The sequence below is a fragment of the Hyperolius riggenbachi genome, chromosome 10, assembly GCF_040937935.1.
Source record: "Hyperolius riggenbachi isolate aHypRig1 chromosome 10, aHypRig1.pri, whole genome shotgun sequence".
Taxonomy (NCBI): Eukaryota; Metazoa; Chordata; class Amphibia; order Anura; family Hyperoliidae; genus Hyperolius; species Hyperolius riggenbachi.
In genome coordinates, this window is record NC_090655.1 from 14,203,766 (window position 1) to 14,224,416 (window position 20,651).

A 20,651-nucleotide genomic window follows, 5' to 3' on the forward strand; every position below is an offset into this window, starting at 1 on the left:
ATGTGATTATGTGGGCGCCGTAATGAGCTTATTCCTACTTCTAAATTAATTTCAAAACGGGTGTTCACCAGTTTCCTAATACTGGCATGATCACTTTGCGTTTTTTCCTCTCCTCTTATGAATAATGATTCCGCAAGTGATAAATTGCATATGTGTTACTAAACCACAAGGAAGGGGTAAAAAATGGGGAAAGTATTTTGCAGGATAATGCAAATCTTTTAAAAGCCCAAAGTCATGGAAAGAAAGCATATTTTAGTTTTGGTTGGTGTAGAAAGAGTTTAGGAGTCCTTTTGGGCTGTTATTGCTCTCTTTGACCTATCAGGGAAAATTTCCATCCTCTCCTGTTCAGTAGAAGTGACCAGGGCAAGTTTGACTCTGTTAATGGAAAATGGACATTTTAAAACGTTGCCTGCTGCTGCCACCACCACCACCACGCACAAGTGCACGTACCCGCCGACACAGAAATATCTTTAATTGGTGAATAGGAACATGTGTTCCCTGAGCGAATCAAAGTACCTGCAATGGAAAGTTCATGGCTCCAACGAGAAGCCAATGATCTTTCCTGTAACAACACTTCCTGTGTGCTTGAACTCGGTGTGGGGACATCTAGTTTTATTAAAACACATTTTACACTACATTTTACACTATATAAATAAAATAAAATGAATTAAACACTCCTTCCCCCTTCCCCTGCCCCTCAAAGCTACCAATAAAAAAAAAACTGTAAAAAAAAAAAAAAAAAAAAAACAAGCGACAGCATTTAAAAAAGACTTAAAAAGTTATGTTAGGGATTTTTTACTATGTATGTTATGAGGGCATATTATTACAAATAAGGGCATGTACTTGTTGATCAAGTACAAAATAAAACACAAAACAAAAAAATTTCAAAATAATATATTGTCGCCACACATTGTACTAGGAACATCATTTAAATATTGTAATAACTGGAACAAATGGGCAAATAAAATGTGGGGGCTTTATTAAACAGTAGCACTGTTTATTTTAAAAACAGCAGGGGATGGAATTGGAGAAAAAGTATATATTTCTTTTCATATTTTCCCTGATAATAGAAATAAAGTAATTACTGAAAACAAAAATCACCCCAAAAAAGCCTAATTTGTGGTGAGAAAAATAAGGTATAGATCATTTAAGTGTGTTAAGTAGTGATAAAGTTATTGGTGAATGAAAGGTAGGAGTGCTGACAGGTGAAAATTGCTCTGGTCCATTAGGGTAAAAACGCCTTGGTGGTGAAGTGGTTACATTTGGCTGAGAAATACAAAAAAAAAAAAAAAAAAAACTGAAATGATGTATGCAGGAAATCCCATGCAGAAAATGCCATCGCAAACGTGACAAGCCCCTTACTGTTCACAATAATGTAGAGCAGAGCCCAAACCCCATGGAAAAACTTTGGTGAGCTGCAGGGCCTCTTCTAGTTATAGCGAGCCCCCAAGCAAAGTTAACCTGGGAACGTCCCTGACAGACCTAACCCCCCATACCTGAAACACCCCCTTCCCCCCAAAGCAGCACTGGGGGCCCTATTGTTTTTGTTGCTGTAAAGTCCCCTGAGCTAGCTTCCACTCCCCTGTCTCCTACCAACTTTACTATTGCAATGTTTTCGGCAGAGTGTCTCACCTGTCCTGGCATGCACGTATGCTCCTCTGACAGACCGCGGCTCTGTGCACTTGCCATCTTCATTCTTGCAGGGGCGCCTCTCCTGTCCTGTGTGACTCAGCGCATGTTATTATGTAATAACATGCTGCAGGTCACAGAGAAGAAATCCTCAAAAAGGGTTGGCACCTCCACAAAAAAGCTCTTATACCCTTTTTGTGGATTACTGTGCTGCTGTCTGAGAGGTACTGAAGGACGGTTGGTCTTGGGCACTCCACTTCCATCCTTTGCATGAGTGCTAATCACACAAGAAGTAGCGGTCACAGAGAAGATGCAGCCAGCGAGGAGAACGACAATGGGCTGACAAAGCAGCGCACCTCCTGGGACAGGTGAGAGACTCTACCAAAACATTGCAGGAGCCTTTAGAAGAAACACTAGACAGTTGGGGGCAGAGTTGGCCTGCAGCATCTTGATCTGCTGGACATATGGCCCATTCAGTTATATTGGATGAGGGTGTATTGAACCGCACAATATTGGGAACCGCGGTGAGGCTGCACTGGTGGACAAGACCTTACAAAAGTGGAAGCATGCTTGATCCTGGGAGACAGCAGGACATGAAAACTCTCTTCTAGAGAGTGGAAGACCAGATCCATTGTGTTGAGATCCTCTACAACAGATCCCAGTACTAAACAGAGGCTCAGCTAAGACAGTCAAGCCAGCGAAGCAGCAATAGGGGATGCAGAGGTTGCGGCCTCAGTCACCTGGGCCCTTGGGCCGAAGGGGGCCTCCCTCAATGGCAGTATTAGCTCCTGATTGGTCCTCTGCTGGTAATGATCACTTCTATAGATGTTTTGAATATTGTTCCCCATAGCTTGCTTGCACCACTAATACTGTGGTTGTCCTGGCAGGTTTTGGTGGGCCATATGAATTGTTATGTATAAAGTGCTGGGGGGGGGGGTCACGTAAAGCTTGCACTGGGGCCCTTAGCTACATCACTGAGTAAAGCCTCATGTACAAGGCACATCGCGTGGCAGGGAACAGTACCTGATCCCTCGGGCAACATTGTACAGCTGGAGCTGTGCAGATGCGGGGCTAGCCTAGTGATGTGTTGCTATGCAGGGGCGGAGGGGCAGTGTGGGAGTGATGTCATGTGGTGGGCGGGGTAAGTGGGGGGAACAATTCTCTCAGCCGAAGCGATCCATCAATAATCTAATCGCTCGCTAAGGAGTTGGGTGGCAACGGGAGCCACTGTACACATGCTGGATTTCAGCAAAGGTGATTGTTGCCAAATGCCTCGGTTGAGCTTTATCTAGTGTGTGTACGAGGATTAAGACAAATCGAAGCACTGTGTAAACACTACATCTGAAAATAAACTTACAGTAACTCAGGCAAGACCATTTTTTCAACATGTATATATTTGTGCTGAATACAAAGGGTAATTTAAAATGTAAAAGAACACTTAATTTTAACTTACCTCAAAATCTGATGGAAATTGATCATCTTCAAAAACCTACAGAGGAAACAAAACAAAATTGTTGTGATATTAGGATATGAATTTCTGGTTAAGCTCACTAACTGATGTGGGATCTGAATAGTAGGACAAGTTGATCATGTATGAACAGAAAATAACTGTGATGATGCCTGAATGGCAACAATCAGTACATCAATCGATCAATGAATAGGTGATTGGGGACAATTGGGGTAAAGATGTGTATAAAACTAGGTTAAAACCAATAATAAAATTCAAAAGCAGAATTGAGGTGGCTTACCTCAAAAATGGCAATCTCTTGGGACAGAGAAATGTATTAGTGTACAGGCAACGCGTTTCACAGTTACAAGCCCGCTTCCTCAGACCAATAGCAGTGCCGATATAAGTGAGTGGATAGACATAAGGCGTCTGTTCTAAAGGTGGCCACACAAGTTCAAATGCAATTTTTTTTTCAATTCAATGAAACTGTCACTGATACAATTTTTTAGTTGATTGAAAGCTCTAAGAAAGTTGTTTGAGGTACCACACACGTGTTTGGAATTGCTTCAATTTTATAAATAAAAAAAAAAAAGATTGTATTTATCGAAAAAGCTTGTTGGCTTCAAATACATCAATAAACAACTTTTGATCTTTTTTCATTTTTTTTTTTATTTCGTAAAAGAAACAGCTCTGGTCTCCAACAGGGAGAAGATGGTACATAATAGCACATTGCAGTAACAATTACGTTTTGCACAGTGTATAATCATAATAAAGTATAATATGGCAGAATTAACCACAACCACTCAATGGATGTGCATGAAAAAGGTCAATGTCTAAGTACAGGGTATTGGTGCTGGATAACATAGCGTTGGTGATCCAGTACTGCAGAGAGCAAGGAGAGGTCTGAAAGGAATAGAAGAATTAGATACAAAGAGAGAAAGGAAAAGAAGAAGATGGCTCTCTGGCCCGCCTCTGGCTCCACCCACCTGACATCACTGCAGATAATGGGACTCATGAATTAAAGGAATACTATCGATACCCAAGTGTTCTAAAATGACAATGTGTAAGTAGCTGTGTAAACATTTTCCTACTTTTCATGTTAAATATCAGAGGCAAAAGCTGTAATTTATTGAGGGTAGGATTTAGCCATATTGGGACAAATCAATTGCAGAAGGGATGTCTGCTTCAATGCACAGCCAGAGTTGTATATCAAACTACAGAAAGCAAATATCAACCATATCAAACTCTGAAAGCAAAAACAGTATGAAAAGCTGTGACAATTAGTTACATTTCCTCTGCTCTCTTCAGACACATCAGTCAGAAACACAGGACACAGCAGCTGCAACTGTTGGGAGCTCTCTTCTCTGTCATACACAGAGTTACACACAGGGTTAACTGGTCAAGTGTGAGGGGAATTTCCCCTCTCCTCGTGGCTCAGTCAGCCGTCAGTTTTGGCGTCAGTAAAGTTTGAAAGTATTTTGCTAACAGTAAACAAAGAAGTTGCTACTAAAATGTATACACCAGTACTTAGCAGCACTTCCCAAACAATTCCTGTGTCAACTGAAAAAAATATGTGAATCGATAGTATTCCTTTAAGTCTAAGTAAATCCGAACACTACCGGTAGTTATTCGGGGTTGAACCCTGCTGTATTAATGTTGTTGTACCAGGGTGTCCAATTCTTGTCAAATCGTTGCGGGCAATTACGATTTTTTTAGGTCATTTGATAGAGTGGGAGGGCTTTATTTATTGTACTGACTGATGGTAAAGTATCACCTTTCCATTTCCTTACAGGCAGAGTAACATAAGATACGGATCATATACAGTATTGTTAGAGTTACTTGAAATAAGCCTAACATTGCAATCTTGGGAGCGCAAATGAAATGAGAGTCTAGAATGTCATTAATGGTGCTGAATATTTTGTCCCAAAATGGTTACAATTTGTCACAACTCCAGAACATATGGAAAAATGTTCCGGTCATAGCAGGGTATCTGTGACAAAGTGCACTGTGCGCATTACATATTTTATGCATTCTTTCAGGAGTAAGGTAGGTCCTATGTAAAAATGTCATCTGTATTAATCTAGCCGAAATAGGGGTTTTAATAAAGTTTTCTCAAATGTCTTCCCATCCAGTGTCATCTAAGCCAGGTATATCCTGGTTCACTTTTTCTTGGCAGCGGAGGAGTCTATAACTTCCTTTTTGTAATAATGCAAAGTATACAGTATTAGGGACAGGGGTTTATCCAGTCTCTACATCATGAGGGTCTTTTCTATATCGCATGCCTCTAAAATTGGAAAATAGCGCATAAAAGTTGTGTCGAAGCTATAAGTATCGAAAAAAAAATTATTTGGGAGAATTCATTAAAGGATAGAAGTGACCTGTCTTTAATTATATGTTGCAAGGACTTAAAGTGGACCCAAATTAAAAATACAAGATTTCAGAAATAAAATCTATTTTCTAAATTATAATAATAAATAGCAGCCTTTTTTCAGCTGCATGATGACAAATATAAAATATTTTACATTTATTGGAGGAACCCCTCCCTTCCTTTCATATTGCCGGGACAGAATCCGGCAGACTAGTGGAGGAGATAACAAACAAAAACAAAACACAGGCTGCTACTGATGATGTCACAGGGGAGGTGATCTCAGCTTGTGTGAGATTTCACATAGATGACGCCCGTGGGAGGGAGGGTAGTTGATGACAAACACACCCGTGATCTAAAACCTCCTACTAAGCTCAGAAGTAATGGCTGCCACCTGTATAACCCTAGTTATGAAAAGAGAAGGGTGAAAAGCATGCACTGAAATGCTCATAGGCTTGGAGGAGTGTTTATTTATCTTTATATGTGTCAGAGCGGTGCAACTAAATATTTTGAATTACAAAAATGTTTGGTTTGGGTCCACTTTAATCCTAGGACGAGCCCAGAGCGGTGGGTCTGGTATTTGTGTGAAATGTGGAAGATTAGGTTTATCCCACAAAGGAGTATGTAGCAAGGTACGTTGTTCTCCGTCCATATATTTGCAACTACCACTGAACGCCACTTTATTTAACACACTTTGATTTCTGATTACTCATTCAAATAAATAAACCAAGTAAAATACAGTTACATTTAATTTTCTACCTAACAATACATTTTTATTATCAGATTATATACCATACTATTTATTATTCTACTTTTTTAATGTACATATACACACACACTTTCATAATTCTATCATTTGTGTTTAATAAACAAACAATAAATAAAGTGTGGTATGTACTGAACTGTTATATATAATTTATACAGGTTGGATACAATTTGACCATCAAACACACACCCTGCAATTCTTGGTAAAGTTGGTCTGACTTTTCCAACACAGCCAATCTCAAAATATAAAAAAAAATATGGGAAAATAGATCAAATTATCTTGGTCACAGGGGCGTAACTAGGTCCCACCAGGCCCCCCCTGAAGAAATTCTGAGCGCCCCCCCCCCCCCCTGGGGCCCGCTCGGGGCCGTTTTGGGGGCTGGCAGCATGAGGGGAAAGCCATGCTGCACTTCGGCGGGGAGGGGGGACGGTCCCCTGCCTCACCTCGGGCTCTCCCCTCTGCGCTCACCTCCAGCATCAATACGATTGTGTGTGCAGCGGCGGTCAGATACATACCTTCTGTGCACTCCAGCGTGGACGTTTTTCCCTCTAGTGTCTGACGCGATTTCCTGTTTATACAGGAAGTCGCGTCAGAGACTAGAGAGAGAGGAACGTCCACGCTGGAGCACTCCCCTCCAGCATCAATACGATTGTGTGTGCAGCGGCGGGTAGCGACAGAGACATACAACAACAACAACAACAACAAATAACATTTGTAAAGCGCTTTTCTCCCGTGGGACTCAAAGCGCATACCTTCCGTGCACGTGGACGTTTCTCTCTCTAGTGTCTAACGCGACTTCATGTTTATACAGGAAGTAGCGTCAGAGGCTAGAGAGAAAGGAACGTCCACGCTGGAGCAAACGGAAGGTATGTATCTGCCGCTGCCCGCCGCCTGCATACACAAACTATTCAACGCTGGAGGAGAGTGCAGAAGGGAGAGCCCGAGGTGAGAGAGGGGGGGCTGTCCCCCCTCCCCGCCGAAGTGCAGCATGGCTTTCCCCTCATGCTGTGACCCCTCCAGCCCCCCAAAATGTCCCTGAGCGGAACCAGGCAGGGGCTGCAGGCCTTATTGTTACGCCAGTGCTTGGTCAAATTAAAATCCACTAATTTTCATCAAATTACGGTAAGGTTGAACAGAAATGTTTGTGTGGCCACCTTAATATGTATTAACCTTCCTGGCGGTAAGCCCGAGCTGAGCTCGGGCTATGCCGCGCAGGAAGATATCTCAGCCCCTGGTGGGGCCATTTTCTTCATTTAAAATGCTGTACGCGCAGCTAGCACTTTGCTAGCCGCGCGCACAGCTTGATCGCCGCCGCTCTGCGGCGATCGCCCGCACGCAGCGGCGCAAGAGGGCCCCCCCCCGCCAGAGCCCTGCGCTGCCCGGACCAATGAGTTCCGGGCAGCGCTATGGGCTGGATCGGAGACATCTGACGTCAGGACTGCGGCTGACGTCCATGACGTCATTCCGATCGTCGCCATGGCGACAGGAGAAGCCAAACAGGGGAGCGCATTATATACGCGTTCCCCTGTTTGCTATAGATGCCGGCGACGATCGCACTAGAGGGACACATGCGCCTTCTAGTGGTGTTTCATGTAGCTACCACTCTGGTAGCTTTACATGAAACAAAAAAAAAAATAAAAAAAAAAGGATTTTTGCCTATTTGGCAAAAACAATTAACCGCCAGGAGGGTTAACTCCATTAAAGTGGGTTAAAACTTTGTCATAACATTCAATAAAAAAAAGTGTTCTCCTATTTTATATTACCCATACAGTTATTATATTTGGTTTTGTGCACAAGTTAGATTGTCTGTCTACAAATTACACATTCCCAAAGTACAGTTTATCTGCTCTGAAAGCTGCCATTGCATTTTATTGCATAGCTGCTGTATTTATATATTAAATCTATCTAGTGATCACACTGCTCAGCTGCATGCATACTAGAATCAGAGAAGCCTCACTTTCATCAGCACTTTTTTTCATGTCTGCTACATGTATCTGACAAAGGAATGTAAACAATAAATAATGTTATCACTTTTAGATGCAGCCAGAAGCTTTCCACTGAAGCAAGGAGCTTTCCACTGAAGGACAAAATGCTGTGTTTAGCTGCTTGAATGCTGTTCTGCTGCAATTTTTTTTCCGTGGTAGTAGATTTTGTGCTGTAAATAATCTTTTAGAACAAAAAGGAAATGCAGAGCTTCATGCCGCTTTTTAAAGCTAAACTAGACTTTAGGATTTACACTTTAATCTTTTGTGTTTTTTTGGTTGGATAACACTATGCTGCAGTCACCTAGTTATTCTTTGCCCTGTAACACATTGAAAAAGGCCAGGACGAAATGGGAGACCGCAGGGCGAAATAGAACAAGAGGCAAAACAATGGTTCTCTATGTATAGATGGATTTGTTGTGCACATGGGAATTGTATGACAAGGCAGAGAAAAGAACAGTATACTTTGCTTTACTCTGACACTTCCCGGGTCAGCCTCGCACGAGTCCCATGTGCACAGAGGTCTGCCTATCCACAGAGAACTATTGTTTTGTACTGCCCTGTGGCTCTGTCCCAAATCACACAGCCATGTTTTCAAAAGGGAAGCAGGGACAAGGAATTAATGACCCTGACAGTATTCTGTTTGTATCCAACATTCAGAAAGAATTTTGCTGCTAAAATTGTGTATTTAGCGTCATCGCAGGAGAAGCACTGGGGGTGATTTATTCAAAGTGATGAACTTAAAGGGAACTGCGCACCTGAAATATATATATACACAAAGCTCCCTATAAAGAAAGTTCATGATAGAGTGTGCCAATGGGGGGGGGGGGGGTTAGGGGTTGGGGTGAGTGTAATTATTTAGCTAAGGAGTGCTCCTCCTCCGCCATCTCCTCCATGGACCAGTCGCAGCGGTCGCAACCTCTGTACCCTCTATTGCTACGCCACTGTGCGGATGTGAGAACTAGATATTTATCTCAGCAGAGAAAAGCCTCTTGACCCAGGTTGCCCAATAGGTCGATCGCAATCTACCAGTAGATCGTGACTGCCTTCTGAGTAGATCGCAGGAGCTTGGGCACGTCCTGTCAAATTTAGCTTCTGCATGATCGCGGCTGTCAAAATGTTGCTGTCACAGCGGCTATCAAAATGTGCTACTTAGCAGCCGCGGCTGTCAGAATACGATGGGAGAGGTGCGGCTGAAGGGGAGAGGCATGGCTGAAGGGGAGAGGAGCATCTCCTCCCCCTCCAGGCTCTATGAATGGTGATGCAAAGTCATGTGGCCACGCCTCCCCAGGTCCTGCACATCTTCAAACACAGTTGTTCCCCATCTTGTGAGGAGAGGAGACTAAACAGAGGCTGGAGGTTAATTTCTAGGCATAGAAGTGACAGCTTCCATGTCGGTACCTTGTTGTAGTGGTGGTCAAGTAGATGCAACTTAATTAGAGTTGATGCAAATCTATGCACATTTTATGCAGCTTGAAAATAAACCACTCAAATCCTGCTGAGGTAAAATTTGGTTGGTTAATTTTCAAGCTGCATACATTTACATAAATATTTGCATACATTTGCACCAACTCAAAGTTATTTGCATCTACTTGACCATCACTACCTTGTTGGGAATACAGTACCAGGGCCGTGCCTGGGCGGGTGCTGCGGGTGCATTGCACCCAGGCGCCTGTCTCTGAGAGGCGCCGCAGCTCCCCCACTCTAGCCGCCGCTCCCCTCTCCCTCTAGCACGTCAGACCTCAATCAGGTGGTGACCAACAGTGCGGGCGCTAGGACCTAGCACACCGCAGTGATATGCGGAAGTGATATCACTTCCCCATATAGAGCAGGTGCGTCCGGCGCCCGCTCTTACTGGTCGAGTCACCCGCTGATCCTGAGGTCTGCTGGCTGCGAGGTGAGGGGGGAGCGGCAGCGGTTAGAGGGGGGGCTCCTGTCACTCACTACCTAAACGGGGTCCCTGTCACTCACTAGCTAAACGGGGGTCCCTGTCACTCACTAGCTAAACGGGGCTCCCTATTACTCACTAGCTAAACGGTGCTCCCTGTCACTCACTAGCTAAACTGGGCTCCCTGTCACTCACTAGCTAAACTGGGCTCCCTGTCACTCACTAGCTAAATGGGGTTCCTGTCACTCACTACCTAAACGGAGTCCCTGTCACTCACTAGCTAAACAGGGCTCCCTGTCACTCACTAGCTAAACAGAGCTCCCTGTCACTCATTAGCTAAACGGGGCTCCGTCACTCACTACCTAAATGGGGTCCCTGTCACTCACTGCCTAAACCGGCGGGATCCCTGTCACTCACTAGCTAAAGGGGGTCCCTGTCACTCACTACCTAAACGGGGTCCCTGTCACTCACTACATAAAGGGGGTCCCTGTCACTTACTACTTAAAGGGGTCCCTGTCACTCACTACCTAAAGGGGGTCCCTGTCACTCACTACTTAAAGGGGGTCCCAGTCACTCACTACCTAAACTGGGGTCCCTGTCACTCACTACATAAACTGGGGTCCCTGTCTCTCACTGCCTAAACGGGGGTCCCTGTCACTCACTACCTAAACGGGGGTCCCTGTCACTCACTACCTAAACGAGGGACATGGGTGTGATTAGGCAGGACATGGGTGTGGTTATGTGGTTGGGCGCGGTTAATTTAACCACTCCCATAGGCGCCAGAGAAAATCTTGCACCCAGGTGCCAGGCACCCCAGGCTCATCCCTGTACAGTACACATCACTAATACGCAAATTAGAGCCACGAACGTTTTTTCTGGCAAAATACAACTTCTGAGAGCAAGGAGAGATAAAATACATAAACTACTGACCTTTTCTCTAACTCTGGGAAACTTAATAGGCTGCCAATGATTTGGGAAAGTAAACATTTAACATACTTTGTAAAAGTTTAAATATAAAAGAAAACCCTGGGATACTAAAAAAAAAAAAAAAAGTCATTTTTAGGAGTAGGAGGATAAATTGAATTGTTTATCTCATCAGTTTATTTTTACCTCGTGTTCACTTTTTAAAGGAACTGCAGTCAAGATAACATAATGAATAAAAATGTATAAATTATTTAGTCAGTGATTTTTTTTTTTACAATATTAATTTATAAATTATTTAGTCAGTGTTTTCACATTGTAAAATCTTTCTTCTCCCTGATTTAATTTCTGAAATTTATCACAGACACCAACATCTTTTGTACTGGCAGGTGATCTCAGCAGGAATGTTTGTTTACTGAGAGTTCTAATGCCAGTAGAAAAGATCTCTGATCTCCCAGAATGCTCTGAGGGAGAGAATTCCGCATGATAAACAGCCTAAGCTAAAGGTGGCCACTAATGATCCAATCTTTTTCATCCAATCTTACCAAATCTATGTAGTAGAAGGGTAAACTGAGTGAATATACTGAATGGATAATTTAGGCAGTGCCCTTATATTACATAGAAATGGTAAGATTGGATGAAAAAGGTTGGATCATTAGTGGGCACCTTTAGCCTCAGTGGGAAAACGGGGCTAGATACCAATATGCAGCAATATAGTCTGTAGCTATAGGAAGTGTTTCCGATACTAAAACCAGGATATTTCCAGGGTTGCTCGTAAACTACGCTAGCGCGAATCTACGCATCGTAGTTCATAGACGAAGTTTAAAAACTTTGCATACGTATTTCCACGTAGTCGTAGTCCCGCTATGCGAAGCTTCGCCCGCTACGCGTAGTTGACATATGTATTGCGAAGTCAACTACGCGTGCGGTAACTGCATCTATACGGATCTTTACGCATGCGCAGAAATACTATTGCCCTTCTATACGTATACAATTCCGCATTGGAAGGTGAAATGTACACATACATTAGTTCACCCATGCGCATAGTTAGCGGATTATTGCGGACATTTTTCCGCAGAAGGGCATAAGCGTCCGCATCAACTACGCTGCGCACTACGCGAAGCTTCCGTATTTCAACGCGTAGTCTACGAAATGCAAACGTACCGAAGTTTATGATTTCGTAGCCGTAGTTTGCAAAGCGTAATCGCGGAAAACTACGCGTAGTTCCAGCGTAGCGAAGTTGGCTGACTACGACCATCCCTGTATTTATCATAAAAGTGGGTTTCCTAAATAATGTACTGCATTCTCCTATATATATTTAACGGTTTAAGCACTCGCACTATATAAGAATGCTGCACTGCAAGGTATACATTCGTTAAATTGATGTTTCTATGCCTACTGCTTTATCATACCTATAATTAGAAAAGCACATTTTATTACATTTGCAGTATTGGCTTTACAGGAGGAAATTCAATGAGAAAGCAACTTTATACTCTCTCTATATATATATATATTTATATTGCATAATTTTGTTTATATCGGAAATGGTATATCATAACAGCGAGTCATTTTGGTTTCACTCAATGTTATTGATTTTCTCATCATCATGGCTTCGCGCACCTATAATTACGCTGGAAAGATTGCGCTCCCAGCTCCTCTGAGCATTGCCATCCGTTCTGCAATAAGCGATGTAAATCTTCCTTAAATATGGTATTCTGCCGCATTACAGAGGCCTGACACACTAAATACACCGGGAAATCATAGCTTTGCCGATTCACACACAAAGATCCTAATGGTATCTGCAAACATTCCTCTGTTATGGAATATCTCCCAGGGAAAAAATAGCAGCCAAGCTACAAAGGTAAACAAGCTTAAAGAGGAACTCCAGTGAAAATAACATAATGAACTAAAGTGCTTAATTTTTACAATAGTTATGTATAAATGATTTAGTCACTCAGTGTTTGCCCATCGTAAAATCTCTCCTCTCCCTGATTTACATCGATCACATTAAATCCAGTGCGGAGATTTGGACGCAGCCAGCACCACTATAGACCGTAATATGAATTCCTGTTATTGTGGCGCACAGTGAGTAACTTTGGCGCCGTCAGAAGACGGAGCTGAAGTTATTAGTAAAACACTGTAATTCAGCCGCCAGCAATAGCTGGAAGCCAAATGACATCATTTCCCCACCATCCACGTGGACTTGGAGTAGGAAGAGTAATAAATGCCGTCGGGACTTGTGCTGGAGCAGGCTAAGCTGTATATCGGCTGTATCCTGCGCCCAAGTCTCCGGGCGGCGATTTCACTCGTACGCATTTACATTCTGATGTTCATCACTTGGTGACATATTTACTGCTGGCAGATGATGTCAGTGGAAGTAGCTGCTGCTTGCTTTTTTGGCTGTTATTTCCCATAATTCAACAAGGCTCCCACAGTGTGATGTCAGCACCATGGTCCTGACATCACACTGTGGGAGGGGTTTCACCACAATATCAGCCAAACAGCACCCCCTGATGATCTGTGTGAGAAAAGGAATAGATTTCTCATGGGAAAGGGGGTATCAGCTACTGATTGGGATGAAGTTCAATGCTTGCTTACGGTTTCTCTTTAAACTGAATTTGTAGTGCTGTAAAATACTAGCTTACTGCCAATTGGGGATGGTAAATGAGATGCAAATAATTTTGAGTTGATGCATGATTATGCTAATTTTATATGCAGATTGAAAATGGACCGATCACATTTTTCTTCGGCAGGATTTGATTGGTTCATTTTCAAGCTGCATAAATTTGCATACAAAATTTGCATAATGCGGTATCAACTCAAAATCAGTTGCATCTCAATGACCATCCCTACTGCCAATACTGTTAGGGTGGCTACTAGTGATGGCCTGTGGTTCACCTCGGCAGACAATTTGAAGCAAAATTCGCTGTACACCATTTATGGTTCGCCCATGAGACGGGGTGAGGCGGGTTCCTCAGGCGGCAAAGTCCAGGGGGCAGCACCCGCCTGGGTGTGGGTGTGGGGGGGCGCCGAGCTGGGGGTAGTGGGCAGGAAGGGGATATTGGGCACAGCAGCGGGGAGGAGCTCGGCGGCCCCCCAAACCCACGGCTGGGGGGGGAAACAGCTTTTTCATAAGTTTGCCTAAGTCGGTAAAAAGTCTACAACCGGCCCTGACTTCAGGCAATGTTCACGTTCGCCCTTCATCCTTAAAGTGAACTTCCGGACTAAAAATCTACTCAGCAGCACTGAAAAGGCTTGGTGTTTCTTTAACAGTTTCACAGCATCAGAACTTTGTTTTTCTTACCAAAGCCTCATTTTTAGCTGCATTTTTAGCTAAGCTCCGCCCCATCAAAGAAAACTGCCCGGGCTTTTTTTCCCTGATGCTGTGCAAAGCATGATGGGATTTCCTATGTTGTTATTCACGTTGCCCAGCAACTGGGAGGGGTGATTAGGACACAGGACAGTTGGAACTGTGTCTCTTGCTCCCTGTCACCTCCTTTCAACCAAAAAGATGTCTGCCATCATGAAATCAAACATTTGCCTGTTCTTTTAAAACAGGGTGGGTAAGAGATTATATTACCTATCTATTTTAATTAACATAACTAATGTAACTTAATGACAGTATGTTTGTTTAGGCTGAAGTTCCTCTTTAAAGTGGACCTGAACTCAGAACTTCCTCTCTGCCCTAAAAGATAAGCTACAGCATAATAACCTTTACAGAAAAAACATTTTTAATTACAGTTGACACAAATCTTGCAGGGTTTACTTCCTGCTTTCATGGACATATTGTTAACATCCTGTGTTTACCAATTAGCTCTCTGCTGAGGCAGCCAGCTGATACAGCTGAGGGATCAAATTACAACTTGCGCTTAGTCACAGATGAGGGAAGATTAGACAGGTTAGACTCTCTAAATTCATACAGAGTGCATTTCTCTGTTTTCATTGTGTCCTGTGGTGGTGCCTAGCCTTAACCCCCCACACACCTAACACTAAGGACCCCCCATCCTTAGTGTTTGGTGTGTGTGGGGTTAAGGCTAGGCACAACCATGGGAGTTCTAGGGTTAGGCAGTGTTAGGGGAGTCCTCATAGTTAGGCAGCGCCAGGGGGTCCTTAGTGCTAGGCACCACCAGGCGGGCTTTAGGATTAGGCATTGCCAGGGGGGGGGGGGGGGGGGATCAGTTAGTGTTAGGCATTGAGAGGGAAGGCTAGAGTTAGGGTAAGGTTAGGTTAGGGCATAGTAAAATATAGTTCTAATTACAACAGAGAGAAAATGTGTGCATCAACCAAGTGAACCTGACAAATCTGGCTTTGCAAATTTGGCCTATTGGCTAATCACGAGACATTGCTCATGCAAATATGCATTTGCTTTCGCATGCCTAAATATGCAGGGTCAAAAACCAAAACCGCAAAACAATCGCCCTGCGGGAATTAGTTCATGCTACATAGCACTATCCAGGGGCGCCACGAGGAGGCTTCCCATTGCCCCCATACAACCGAGGGGCCGCGGGGGTCCCAGGCTCTCTCACCGCCTGGAACCCACACAGCGGCACCCCGGAGGGGGAAGCAGGGGGGTGCAGGCGATCTCCCCAGCGTGGCCAGCGCCGGGAAGAGCCGCCCGCACACACCTCCCAAGATTAAAAACAGGCACTTACCTTAACGTCCATTGCGTTCTGCTACATGCGCATGACCTGGGCGCAACACATAAGGGGAGGACAGGCGCAAACAGCCTGCTCCAGGGCTCTCACCTCCTAAAACAAGCCACTCACCACTTGCCTCCAAAGGAAAGAAAATGCAATGCTAATTACACCAGAGAGGAATGGGTGCATCAACCAAGTGAACCTGACAAATCTGGCTTTGCAAATTTGGCCTATTGGCTAATCACGAGACATTGCTCATGCAAATATGCATTTGCTTTCGCATGCCTAAATATGCAGGGTCAAAAACCAAAAACCGCAAAACAATCGCCCTGCAGGAATTAGTTCATTGTAAAATATAGGTATAGATAACAATATTTTATTTTAGATAACGGAATTAACTAGTAGAATATCGGTAATTATACAGATATTTTATTAGCTACCTCCGGCCCCCTGTAAAAAGTTCCAGGGGTACTGTTTACATGTACGCCTTATGTAGAAAAGATTACCTTTAATTTAGCAGTGCTTTCTATTATTCAAATCCCAGAGTGTGGGCTCTCTTTAAAGACACAGATTTAAAAGTGGTTCCAAGTCATAGTGTAATACTGAGTATCAAGTTTATGAAACTAAAATAATAAGTTGCCGTTAGACTAAGTCCGCCATTCTCTCTCATATTCACACGTTAAAAGCTTGAATACCGTAGTGCCTTCCTTCTGCTCACTGATAGCCCCAGCTGCAAAATCTAATTTGTTTATTCATTTATTTATTTTTAAGCTACTAACCTAAAAGAGAGGTTTGAATAAAAACAAACTTTGCTTCCTTGCTAAAGACGCAGCTTTTGAAGTTTGCAGCGATCCCATCTCCCACGTTACACATCTTTTATTTATGTCCTGCACAGAGCCCACGCTCACGCGTTTCCTGCTTTTGAAAACATGGAATGAGTTTGGCTCTCTGGCGAGATGTACTCTGCACTGATGGTCCGCTGTAATTCTCTGATGAGCGCATGTCCGGGGTTCTTCCTGACGCAATCAGTGCAGCATAAAAATACAGGTAGAAGATCTAATACATGAAGAAATGGACTATGATGGAAACGTTCCACACACCAAGTGCTGATGACTAAGAGGCTTAATAAATGATGTAAATACAAAACAAGCTAACAAGCGCCAGCCTGCGTCACTGCAAGTAGGGCTTACTCATCGGGTTATGTGTAAGCCTAGGTTTGGTGTAATCTAAGCATTGCAGTGGTGGGCTGAAATTACGCATGAGCGTAATTACGCATCGTAATTCAATGTAAATTTACGCGGAAGCGCTACGCGTAACTTACGGTCTTACGCGTAATTATTTACGCGTAAGCAGTTAAGTGGTATCGTAATTACGCTGTCTACCGTAATTGCTAGGTATGCGTAATTTTACGAAGACTTACACGTAATTTTACACGTAATTACTAACGTAAAAACTCCCATTTTCTAAGAGTAGTCAATCAGTCAACATCCTAAGCAACCAATAGTATCTTCTCCCGCCCTTCAGTATATAAGCGTACGTTTTTACGCATACGAATGATGTGTACGCAATAGCTGTCACATTGACGGCTATTGCGTACACATCGTCCGTACGGGTAAAAAAATACGCATTAATGGGTATTACGGCACTACCCGTAACATCGTAGTGTAAGCGCCTACATTACGGTATCCTTACGCGTAACTGCGTAAGTTAACGCGTAATTACAGTGATGAACCGTAGATAATTTCCTACGCCGTAACTGTAATTGCGTAATGCGTAATAGCGTAAAATTACGCGTAATGATCCGTAAGCATAGATTTTTCCATTACGACCAGCACTGAAGCATTGGGTACTGAGTTCAGGACGTTACGGTGAGTGGGAGTGACTCTAGTTGCATTACCTTTTCATGCAACTTCAAATGTTAAAGAGAACCGGAGGTGGGTTTGAAGAATCCTATTAGGACACAGAGGCACATTCTGCATACAGTGCCCAGCCTCTGTGTCCGTACAGTGTGTCTCCAGGCTCCCCCCGGGCTCTGCTCTCCCCCATAACAAATAAAAACGCCAGGCTAGCGACACGCAGATTGTCACTAGATGGCTGTTTACCTGAAGGCTGTCTGTCACGGTTCCCCCGCCTCCTCTATAGCGCGGCTTCCCGCCGTTTGTAGGAAGCTTACGGAGGCGAAAGGGAAGTGACACAGGTGGGGAGCCATGCTATACAGGAGGCGGAGGAGCAGCGGTGACAGACAGCCTTCAGGTAAACAGCCAGCTAGCGACAATCTGCGTGTCGCTAGCCTGGCGTTTTTTTTTGTTTTTTTTTACGGGGGACAGCAGAGTGCAGGGGGGAGGCTGGGCATTGTATGCAGAATGTGCCTCTGTGGTCTAACAGGATTTTTCAAACCAACCTCGGGTTCTCTTTAAAGCAAAATTTCACTTTAATTTGAAAATTGTTACAAATGTACAACACTATCCATACACTAGTTTTATGTTATTAAAAAAAAAAAAAAAAATAAAATATATATATATATATATATATATATATATATATTTATTATTTTTTTTTAATATATATATATATATATATATATATATATATATATATATATATATATATATATATATGTTTACATTTACCACCAACTATGAATTCTCCTCAGCAATAAGGGCGTTTGACTTCAATTCTTGGGTTGGAATACAGTGGTAAATGTAAACCACTAACTTCATAGTTGGTTACATAGTTACTTTGGTTGACAAAGAAGACACCTGTCCATTGATTCCAACCAAGAGAATAGTGAAGTAAGTAAAGAATTAGGTACATTTCTGTCCTGCACCATCACACGCCCCCCCTAATATGCCAATTCTTAGCGGTTGTCGGTATTCTGGAGGCTATACATTTTGTCCCATTACTTTTTTCTATACCACTTCTCAGTGCTTCAGATATTTACATTTTGATTTTCTGTAACTGATTAATAGATCACTTTAACAATACTATCACTCTCTTTCTACCACTGATACGTTTCACCCCTTATAGAGGAACAAGAATGAAAATCACAGAGCATGTAATGTAAGGCATTCTATTACTGCTGCAAGGATCATCGGGTGGTAGGGTAAACAACCCGCTCACCCATAATTCATTTATGTCAGAAACTCCTCTTTCATGTTCAGGTGCACTCTTGGGCTGCAGCCACCCAAGACTAGGACCTTTGTGGCCTCCCCAGAAAGTCGCCCCTGCAGAGCTTTGGAAGACTTTGGGGAAAATGGCCATGGCTGTCTTGCAGATGGAGGTGGCGGAGTTTTTGAAATCTAATTAATTACTGGTGAGCAGGTGAGTGTGCCGATTCTTGCTGCATTATTAGAAAGCATTATATTTCAGGCTCTGGCATACGCATGCATTTTTGCCAATATAAAGCAGACAAGAGGCATAGACAGATGCCCAGTAAGTATAAGTAACTGTATTTCTAGATGTTTGTGCTGACCCAGAATGTCATGTTAAAGTGTACTCGAGGCGATATGAGACATGATGAGATAAACGTGTATGTAGAGTGCAAAACATATTAATAACCAGGCTGTTTTACTTGTTTTATTTTGCTGCCTGAAAGAGTTAATTTCTAGGCATGGAAGTGACAGCTACTGTCTTGTTGGAGACTTGTCGGGAATATTGTAACATTACTGATATGCAAATTACAGCCATAAATGTTTTCCTGGCAGAATACAACGTTTGAGGGCAGGGAGAAATAAAATACATGACTTATTGACCTTTTTCTAACTCTGGGACAAGGGCGTAACTAGAAATCACAGGGCCTCCCTGTAAAACTTTGGGTGGGGCCCCCCTGCTGTTGCTGCTGGAGGGGGGAGCGCTGATGGTAACCTGAGGTAAGGAAGGGTGGGAGTCGGACCCCCCTCCCTGCTGCTCCCCCTTTCTGCACTGCACGCCCTCCTGCCCCTTATCATGGACCTGGAGAGTCGGACCCCCTCCCTCCTGCTTTTTGTGCCTGCTGCTCCCCCCTCCTGCCCCTTAACATGGACCTGGAGGGACCCAGAGGGCCCCCCCCCCCTCAGGCGTCTTTCCCTAAGGGCCCCCCTGCAGCTGCATACCTTGCAGGGGCTATTGTTACGCCCCTGCTCTGGGACACTTAATAGGCTGCCATTGATTAGAGACAGTAAAACATCCAACCTACTTTGTAAATGTTTACTGTAAATACAGTATAAAAAAAACCTAAGATACTGTAAAAAAAAGTCATTTTTAGGAGTAGGAGGATAAATATAATTGTTTATCTCATGAGTTTATTTTCACATTGGGTTCACTTTAAGGGCACACACAGCCAGATGCAGAAAAATGCTTGTCACCAAATCTGCAGACTTGGAGAATCAATTTAACCAGCAGAAGAAAAGAAAGGCGGAAAGAAAAACCCAAAAGAAAAAAACATAACGTGCACAAAAAAAATTGATTTCTTTTGTAGGATTGAAGCCGCGGCCACTTATCAGCTTTTGAGAAAAAAACGGAATGCATCCCTTATTGGGAGAGCGCTAGTTAGGAGGTTATTGGGAGTTACTGCAATTTCCGCACTGAAAGTTCATAGAAGGTTTCCAAATGGATCCCCTACTGTACTGTGAGGCCATAAAAGCTCCACTCTTGCAGACCGTAATGGTTTTACTTGATTGCCTTTGTACTCTCGGCAGCCTTTGTTATCCATTTTCAGGCATCTCGGGGCAGAGATAGCGGTGTTACCGCAACACTCACGATGACAACTCCCCACTGCTCCTATCGCAGTGAGATATTCCCGCAATCTATCGCTGACCACTTGCTCCATAAGAAAAGCGGGAAAGAGGTAACTGTCGTTAAAAAGGAACAGCAGTTCTCATTTTTTAAAAAAAGTCTGCGGCCAAAAACAACAGGTTGCTCCTATAATGGAAAGTCATGTTTTTTTGGAAGAAAATGTACATGGCCATTCGAAGGAGTCGTTAAAAGAAAAACCAAATAAAATATGCGCTTTGCAGCGCTGCAGTGAGTTCCGCCAGA

At 43.4% G+C, this 20,651-nt stretch overlaps 1 protein-coding gene across 1 annotated transcript in view; it reads right to left on the reverse strand.

The window, feature by feature from the left end:
• The window catches only part of C10H10orf90 (chromosome 10 C10orf90 homolog), a 922,956-nt gene that overhangs the window by 624,315 nt on the left and 277,990 nt on the right, over positions 1-20,651 (reverse strand). Inside the window, exon 5 of the mRNA XM_068255335.1 lies at positions 3,083-3,118. The gene's annotated coding sequence lies outside the window, so the exon portion shown is untranslated. The remainder of the gene's footprint in view (positions 1-3,082; positions 3,119-20,651) is intronic.